The sequence below is a fragment of the Numida meleagris genome, chromosome 5 (assembly GCF_002078875.1).
Source record: "Numida meleagris isolate 19003 breed g44 Domestic line chromosome 5, NumMel1.0, whole genome shotgun sequence".
In the NCBI taxonomy this organism is placed as follows: domain Eukaryota; kingdom Metazoa; phylum Chordata; class Aves; order Galliformes; family Numididae; genus Numida; species Numida meleagris.
This window is the reverse complement of record NC_034413.1, coordinates 19,736,140-19,744,367: the sequence shown is the minus strand read 5'-3', so window position 1 is coordinate 19,744,367 and position 8,228 is coordinate 19,736,140. Positions and strand designations below refer to the sequence as shown.

Sequence of the window (8,228 nt, the reverse complement as noted above, 5' to 3'; positions counted from 1 at the left end):
GCGGTCAGAGCCAGGGACAGGGGTCTCTCTACACTCTCGCGAGAGGAGGCGCCCCGCCGCCGGCGCGGCCTGGGGCTCTCGCGGGAAGATGGCGCTTCTCGCGAGAGGCGGCCGCCGCGGCTCCCCGTAGCTATAGCAGCGGGAGATGAGGGCGGCTTAGGGGAGGGTATGTTCTGCGTTGCGGCGGGATGCCGGCAGGTAGGGATTCGCCGCCCCGGGGCGAGGTCGGGCTCGGGGCCCGCTCCCCGCCCCTCTCGCCTCGTCACGTCCCCGCTGCGGCTGTGCGCGGCTATGGCTGCGGGAGGAAGCGCTGCCCCGTCCTAGCCCCGTCCCGCCGGGAGCTGCGCGGGGGCAGGAGGCCGAGGCGGGCTGGCTGAAGGGTCGGGGCGGCCAGGTGCCAGGGTTCTCCGCTCGGAAATAGTTGCGGTCCGCTCCCTCAGAGATAAAAAAAAAAATCCCGGTGAGGGACTGGCTCGTACGTGTGCCCGGAGCAGTACCGGCGGTGTCCCGGCTCTGTGCAGCAGCGCACCTCCACGGGTGGCCGCGCGGCCTGGGCAGCGGGAGGCGGCCGAGGGGGGCACGGCGCGGGCTGCGGGGGTCTTCCATCGCGGGGAATTTCTGAACGAGCAGCCCTGGTGCTGCGTTATAGCGGGCACTAACTTGATCGTTGCCGCTCCAACTTACTTAAACTTACTCAGAAGTTGTTGGTGAGAAGAAGCTGCTTAGCCCCTCTGTTGCATTTTCTCTAACAGAGCCCAAGGAAAGTAAAAGCACGCCCTTGTTTTTACTTTTAAAGCCAGAAGTTGTTTGCTTCTCCAGGATGTGATTCCATTTGAAGCCCTTTGTTGAGGAGGAGGATTATGTGTGAGGATTTCAAGGATTACGGCCCTAAATATAAACCACACAGCACTCACCTTCTGCTTTCAGAAAGTTGCAGACGCAGTGGCTTTCTGGCCTCTGCCGAGGGCAGTAATTCTGTGTGCTTTCGTGGCTGATTGTGCATGTGAAAGGAATCCAAGGAGCTTTTCAGATTTCAGAACAAATTCTCAGTGTTAAAATTGTGAAGAAAACACACATGTGAAATTTGGGAAAAACAATCGTAGAATCTCTTGTGACGTTTGAAAGAAAGAAGTATGCACTGAAAACAAACCTCTCTATGGGTTTGTGTTGTTCTTCAGACTTGAAAACAAATCCAAGACTAGAAGTTTTATTCTGCAGAATGCGAGGAGTTCAGTAGCAGCTTTGGAAAACAATAGCGATTTAGATAGGCACATGTGTATTGATGCGCAAAGAACTGAACCCATGAGGTAATATGTAACTTAAACATGACAGTTTTTAAAAATGGTTGCAAGAAATGTACTGGGGCTTAAAAAATGAATGAGTCTTTGGAAATCAGTCCTTGTTTAAGAAGAGGTAGAAAAAAGGGTAATTTCAGTGTACTGGCTTCTCCTTAAATTCTATTCCAGCACCTAATCGAAGGTGTGTCTAATCAAGCATGCTGCATATCATTCATACTGAGTAAAAGAAGAACCTTTTTTCCTCTCAGCTCAGCACTGCCTGTCAGGAAGCCTTTCCCCCAGTGCTCTTGCAGTGGGGGATGGGAGAAGGGTGTGCTTGATTTGTCCAGTACAGATAAAACTTGCAGGTATCTTGGAGAACCTGGAAAATGTGCTGCTGATGGCTATAAAAACATTTCAGTTCATCTCTTTCAGTCAGTGCAGGCAAAATTATGTCAGTTTTTCTCTCTGTTCTGGGTTAATAGTCTATTTTGGGACTGTCATCACAAGTTCATTAAAAAGGATAACGGGAACTTAAATCCTTCTTTATCCGGTCCTGATGATGTTATTAGGCATTAAACCTTCTGTGAATTTTCATGGAGAGTACACAGAAGACAAAGTATTTGTATTTCTCAGTCTTCAGAGCTTCATAAAAAGCAGTGCTACCGAAAGATAAATAATAGTGGCAGAGCTCTTAGGTATTACATGATAATTATAGGAGATTCTATCCATAGTGATCACTATTGAGGCTCCATTGTATTTGGGAGCTATGTAAACGTATGGATACAAAGAACAGTTGCTGCTGTCCCAAATGACTTACTGTGCAACTATGCAAAATGCGACTGGTGATATAAAGTGTAAACTGAGGCAGGAGGCTGAAAGGGAAAAAGAGAATAGCTGTGACTTTTTATTATTGTGTGCTTGTTTAGTGTTCAGATCCAATAAAAGTATGCTGTGTGAGAGATGTACTTATTGGTGTTTGTAGAACTTACTAACCTTTTCATTTTTGCTCATGTAACTTTGTGAAATTTAAATTCCTTACATGCCCTTCACTTTCATAACGTGTTCTACTTGCATTCATTCAAACAATTTAATTTGTTCAATGGCATATTCTACTTCTTGCCTTTGTCCAAGCTTTGCCTTTTAATTTATTTTTCTATCAACAGCAGCTGCAGTCACCATTCTAAAGGTAGTGTTCATTTCTATCACTGAAGGCCATTTCTTTGCACAGATGTGCAATGCTTGATGGCAGGGAGGAGCAGCAAGAAATCTTGCTGGTGATTTTTGAGGAATTTTAATCATCTTGCACAAGTCTCTCTCTTTTCCTGCTAATTGCATGTCAAGTAATAGGCAGTCTTTAGTCTTTAAGATTTTGTCATCATCTGTAGGCAACCCCCTTTCCTTGGGCCTGCGCCTTCTGAGGCTGCTAGGAGGAGCATCTGGCTGCAGTCTTGATACTTCTCGAGTCGTGTTAGACAATAGATAGGTCTCTTACTGTGTCTTCTGGCAAGCAAGTTGCGCATGTGGTTTATTCCTTTCCCTTCCCTTCTCTGTGTTATGTCACTTGATGCATGGTGTTTCCTGTTCTGTGACCTGAGAAAATTAAGTGATTTAGATGAATGTCACCAGACTTTGTCTGTGGGACATGGGAAAAATGCTTTGCTGAGATAGGATGCTGCTCAGTTGTGCAACTTTGATTCTATAGCTGGATCAGTGGTCCTTGTGGGTCCTTTCCAATGTGGGATGTTGTGTAAATCCCTCAGCTTGCTGAACTCAGGTGTGTTGACTCAATTGGGAAGTTAACCTGTTGAGGCTTTCCTGAAATTAAATGTTCTGTTTCTAGAGTTGTTGGAAAAGGTGGGTAAAACTTCAGTACATCAGCAGTGGAGTAGTAGAGGAAAGGAAGTACCTGGTAAACCTGCAGAGCACTCGCTGTGATTGTTGTCAAACTATTAAGAGGCTGTGGAAGAAGCTATATATGGTTTTAAGACTTACAGGCTTTTTTGTTCAAACTATTAAAGCAAGTAGAAAGTTATGTGCTGCTATGGACTAAACGGTAAGTTTAACATAAATTAAAAACTTCTTTAGTATCATTCATGGTAGCTTGTAAATAAATCAATGTCTGGATTAAATCTGTGTGCAGGAAATTAATTCTGAAGTGTTGCTCCTACAAACATTTAGGCATTTTGGCTACAAATACATTGCAACAAAGTGGATGTTAACTTCAGTGTTTCTATTAGAGAACATTTTCTGCCTGTTTTCTTCAAAATCTTCAGACTTAGGTAGTACATCTTTGAATGAGATATTGCATACGTTTTCTTTGAATGCTGTGAAATTTTAGTTTCAAAACCTTCATACTGATATGTCTTCTTAATTGCCTTCTTTAATTAAGAGGAAGCCCTGAATGCCCTCTAGTAGTCAAAGAGGTAATTATAATTGGGTATTTGAGGGGCAGAAATGATATTTATCCAAAGAACTAAGTGCTATGATATGGGTGGTGTAATTTTCACTGTTCCTCTGGTGCTTTCTGGTCTGGGGATGGGATCCAAGGAAAAAGAAGTTGCTTATCAGTCTGAGTTACTTTGCTGGAGTGAAATTGTTTGCAGGGATGCAAACTGTAATGGTGAATTTTGAGCTTGATGGGAAATGGGCAGAGCCTGACAGAACAATGTGCAAAGGCCAAAACTGTCAGATGGTAATAGCTTCCTTCATTACCTACCAGTTTAGATTTGAACTAGTGACCTAGGGGTGAAAAGCTCAGCATTCCATTACCCATCCTCTGATCTATCCATATGCTGTCTTGTTTGAAGTCCCTGTAGTCCTCTTGAACAGAACGTGCAGTAAATATTGAGCATCATTTGCACTTGTAAATGCTGGAACACTGTCCATTCCATTTGTCTGCTGTGCATGTGAGGACACGGCAGTTAAATATAGCAACAATTTCTTACACTCCCTGGCTTCTCTTGAGAAACCCTCATGCAAACCCACCCATATGGCAAAATCCAGCATTATCTTAAAACCATTAACAAGGAACCTATTGCTACCATTAACAGGAAAATGAATCCGCAGAGCTAAGTAGCATACGGGGAGTTATTAATAACTTGGGCTGATGCTAAGAAAGTGAACTTAAATGAAATATCATTAGGAGCTGAGTCATTCCACCAACCCTTCTGCGTGTCGTATCCAGGTTTGTATTTATCTATGGAGGACTTCTCAGAATATACTATCATTATTGTACATCAACTTCATTTGTTCTTCACAGCATATCTTAATGTGTTCAATGATGTAAAAAGTATAATGGGAAATTTTTTCTACTCCGTAGATTTCATGAAATAAATTCAACAAAATGTCCTAAATAATCAATAGGAGAACGTAATCAGTTTTTCCATTCATTCTGAGGTAAGATGTTTCTAGGCAACCAACTTAACAGGAAGAGGTTAAGAAATGTAAATACTTATCCACATTATTCTCAGTTTGTAAGGTTAATAAAACAAGTTACTGTTTGCAGGTCATAATTCCTGTGAGCTGCAGAAAAAATAAAATTTGCATTCCTGTGTATTTTGATTGTGTCTTTTTATTCCTTATCCCTTTCCTCTAATGAGAGAAAGCGCTGTGGACAGCCTGTACTGATTTACCTGCTAACAAGTCAAACCACGTAAGGGGTGGGTTCTCCTATTTCCCCCTCACTAGAAGTGCAGATCAGTTCTTCTTTTACCTGACCATCGGTTTTCATGTAATCTGTAGGAACATAATTATTTATGAGATGTCCTGATTTTTATTTAAAAGCGTTAGAAACTGGATCGGGGATGGGAAAAAACTGATCTCGGTCAGATGCTTCTGTGGGCAATATAAAATAGAATTTGTTGCCTTGTTTACTACTGAAACGAGGCTTATGTGACCGTACTGTCTTGCAGATCTTTTGTCCCATCTGTTTTCTCCCCCCCCCCCCTTTTTTTTTTTTGATAGAACACCACAGTTTAGAGGAGCACCTTTCTTTTTTGCATGGTATTTCTAGTCTACTGAGCATGATTGGTATCTGGTCTGTAATTCTTACTACTCCTTTTCACTGGACTCATTTTCCAGGACTTCTGTCATTAAAAGCAAATGTCAAGTGTCTGATTCTTGTTTTTTTTTCTTTTTAATTGGGGGAATCTGATTTTTTAAATTTAGACCTTAGCTGTAATTGTTTCCCTCTTTTGAACGTGTCTCCAAGCATGAAATGATACCGTTTTGTGTGGTGGGTAAGAGTTCACTGAATTGTGGTTGCCTGAAAAAGGACACGAACCATGATGATCTTTTGCTTAATTATTCTGCAGTATGCCCTGGCTTGTTATGTTCTGCTGGAATTCATTTGATGCGTAGATTTGATCAAGCTTGCAGTCCTTCAAATTTGAAGGCTAGAATTACATTTCTTCTTTTGGAATTGTTTTTCCCTGTCATCTCTAACAATATGGGTTTTTTTGTTTGTTTTGTATAAAACTCGGCTGCTTTCCTTTCCTGTTTCAATAGAGACCGTGAATCTGTGTTTACTGTAGACATCTATTTTTGATCTGTAATTAAGCTTATAAAATGGTATAAACCTTCTTGGCACTAAAGTAGTTTTTTTATGAGTATATACATTGCAAATAAGCAGTAAGTAATTACTGTGCCAAAGGTTAATTATGCTAATGGCAGAAGCAGATAGCATGATCTGTAATAAATAACACGTGATCACGAATTAGTGTCTTGTTTAGAATTGGTTCTTATGGTACAGTTTGGCTTACCCATGTTTACGTAGAACTGCACATTGCATACTGTGTATGGGGAACAATTTGCAGATAAGAAGCCTTTGGGTAAAAGGAAACTAATTTTTTTTTTAATCTGCATGAAACTTGGTTTGGCATTTTACGCTCTTAAGCAAATAGCAGCTATCTTATTAATTCCAACAGCTGTAAAATGTAAGTGGGTATTTGTAGTAGATAATGTTTGGTGCATGTCATTCTTAGATGTTATACTTAAATGCGATTTATTACATTTTGACATTTGAAAGTAATGAATGGGCTACAAATATGAATGAGTGATTCAGATGTGGGAGACTGTTTGAAGAGGAGGATTCTTCTGTAAGTGCTTCCACAAAATGTTAAAATAAAGGTATTCTGGGAAACAGTCAATGAGAGAAGAGTGTCACACAGCGTAGGATAACAACATTCTTTCTAATCCTTCTACTGCGTTTCCCAGTGGAATGGATCCATAAACAATAGCTAATGCACAGTGGTACGTGACCTTTACTGTGACATGGAAGCAGGTTAATGTCCTCACTAGTTCTGCGAGTTATTCAAGAAAATAGGCCGTGGAAGGGAAAGAAAAAAAAAAGTGGTAATTGTATGTTCTTCCTGATCTCTGAAAGTTTTTCATTATGCTCTACGTGAGACATGCTAATAAATACACAGCAAATTTTCATAAAACTTCTAATTAGTAAAGTACAGTGTTCTCTGTGCTTTGTGTTCTGATTATTACTGTGAAACATTATGCAGTGCTTATATGTACACAAACTCTCCGTATATCATCTATTATATTTGAAATATATATATATATTTTTAAAAGGAAATGCCAACGGAAACTTTAGAATCCTTTTTATTATGGATGCTTTATAGACTTGAAGTACAGATTTAATGATTATTTTTTTAAAGAGAGACAGGAAAGAATGTTGCAGTGTGAGCTTGGCAGCACTGCAGGATGAACAGCAGTTTTCACTGAAAGTGCTGTTTAGAAGGTCCTGCTAACTTGTTTGAATTCTCTAGGCCAGACGGTTTCCACTTATTTTTCAGGAAAATCTTTAGAATGCAGTTTTAAATGCTTCTCTTAAAATCGTGTCGTTTTAGGAAAGACCAGGCATGTAGAGAATGCAATTTTTCCATTAGCAAAACAGTATTAGTATTGTCTTCTCCTTTTAGATAGCTGGGTTTCAGGATAGGGAATTTGATGTAGAAATGATTTTTTTTTGGGGGGGGGAAGAAATACATATTTTTCTCAAAGCAAATGTGTCTTTCTTTTTGGGAGATGCAGTAAGATGGCTTAGTAGTTTCTGCAGTCAGTCCATTTACTGTTAACAATTATCAGTTGTATTCAGTGATACAATTATCATGTAAATGAAGATATTTGCCGCTTGTCTTTTTCTTTGTTCATTTTTTTTTTGCCTGTAATCAGTTCTCCTCTGCCTGTTTGCCTGGTGTCAAAGCTGCAGGCTGATAAGATACCTGAGCAATTTCACTGCATTCAGTCCTTGCTCTGGTAGGAACTGGCAGCGTTCACAGATGAAAAAGATGGTGGAGCCCTGTCATCTTGACCAGAACAGAGAGCTTTGCTGTGCTAAGGATTAGGAGTGACGTTTTCAAGTTGAAGTTGCTTTACCTGACTGTGTGCTGGGAATGTCTCTAGGCAGAAGCAGCAGAACGGGCAGGATCTTTTCCAGGATTACTCTGCAAAGGTGTATGTGAGCGTTTGGGGGTGAGAAGGTGGAAAACAGCCGGCTCTTGCAGTGTTGTGCCCAACTGAATTGCTTCACTCCACTTCAACAAATACAGCTGAACTTCAGTATCGCTTAGTTAAGAGCATCACTTACACATTTATATAACTCCTTTTTCCTCTGATAAGGGAGCGTATGTACTGTTTGTACTGGAGTTAGGATTGATAAGTCTTTATCAATGGATTTTAACCTTTGAAATATTTTTTTTATATTCTCATGTATGTGTAGTAAATCAGAAAGTATATAAAATTGTTTGAACAGAACTCCAAAGCCTAAAATAAGATTTCTACTCGATCATAGAATTTTCAGTCATCCTTGGATGTTTTTACTTGTGTTTTCATAGCAGGAAACGTGAAGTATCTAAATGGTTTTACTTCAAAGTTAGCTGTCCCTGGCTGTTTGGGAAACTGTTATGCTAGCAGTTGTGCTTTTTTCCCCGTGTCTCT

At 40.6% G+C, this 8,228-nt stretch overlaps 1 protein-coding gene across 1 annotated transcript in view; it reads left to right on the top strand.

Moving 5' to 3' along the window:
• USP54 (ubiquitin specific peptidase 54) overlaps positions 86-8,228 on the top strand; it is a 100,003-nt gene continuing 91,860 nt past the window's right edge. Inside the window, exon 1 of the mRNA XM_021400775.1 lies at positions 86-198. The gene's annotated coding sequence lies outside the window, so the exon portion shown is untranslated. The remainder of the gene's footprint in view (positions 199-8,228) is intronic.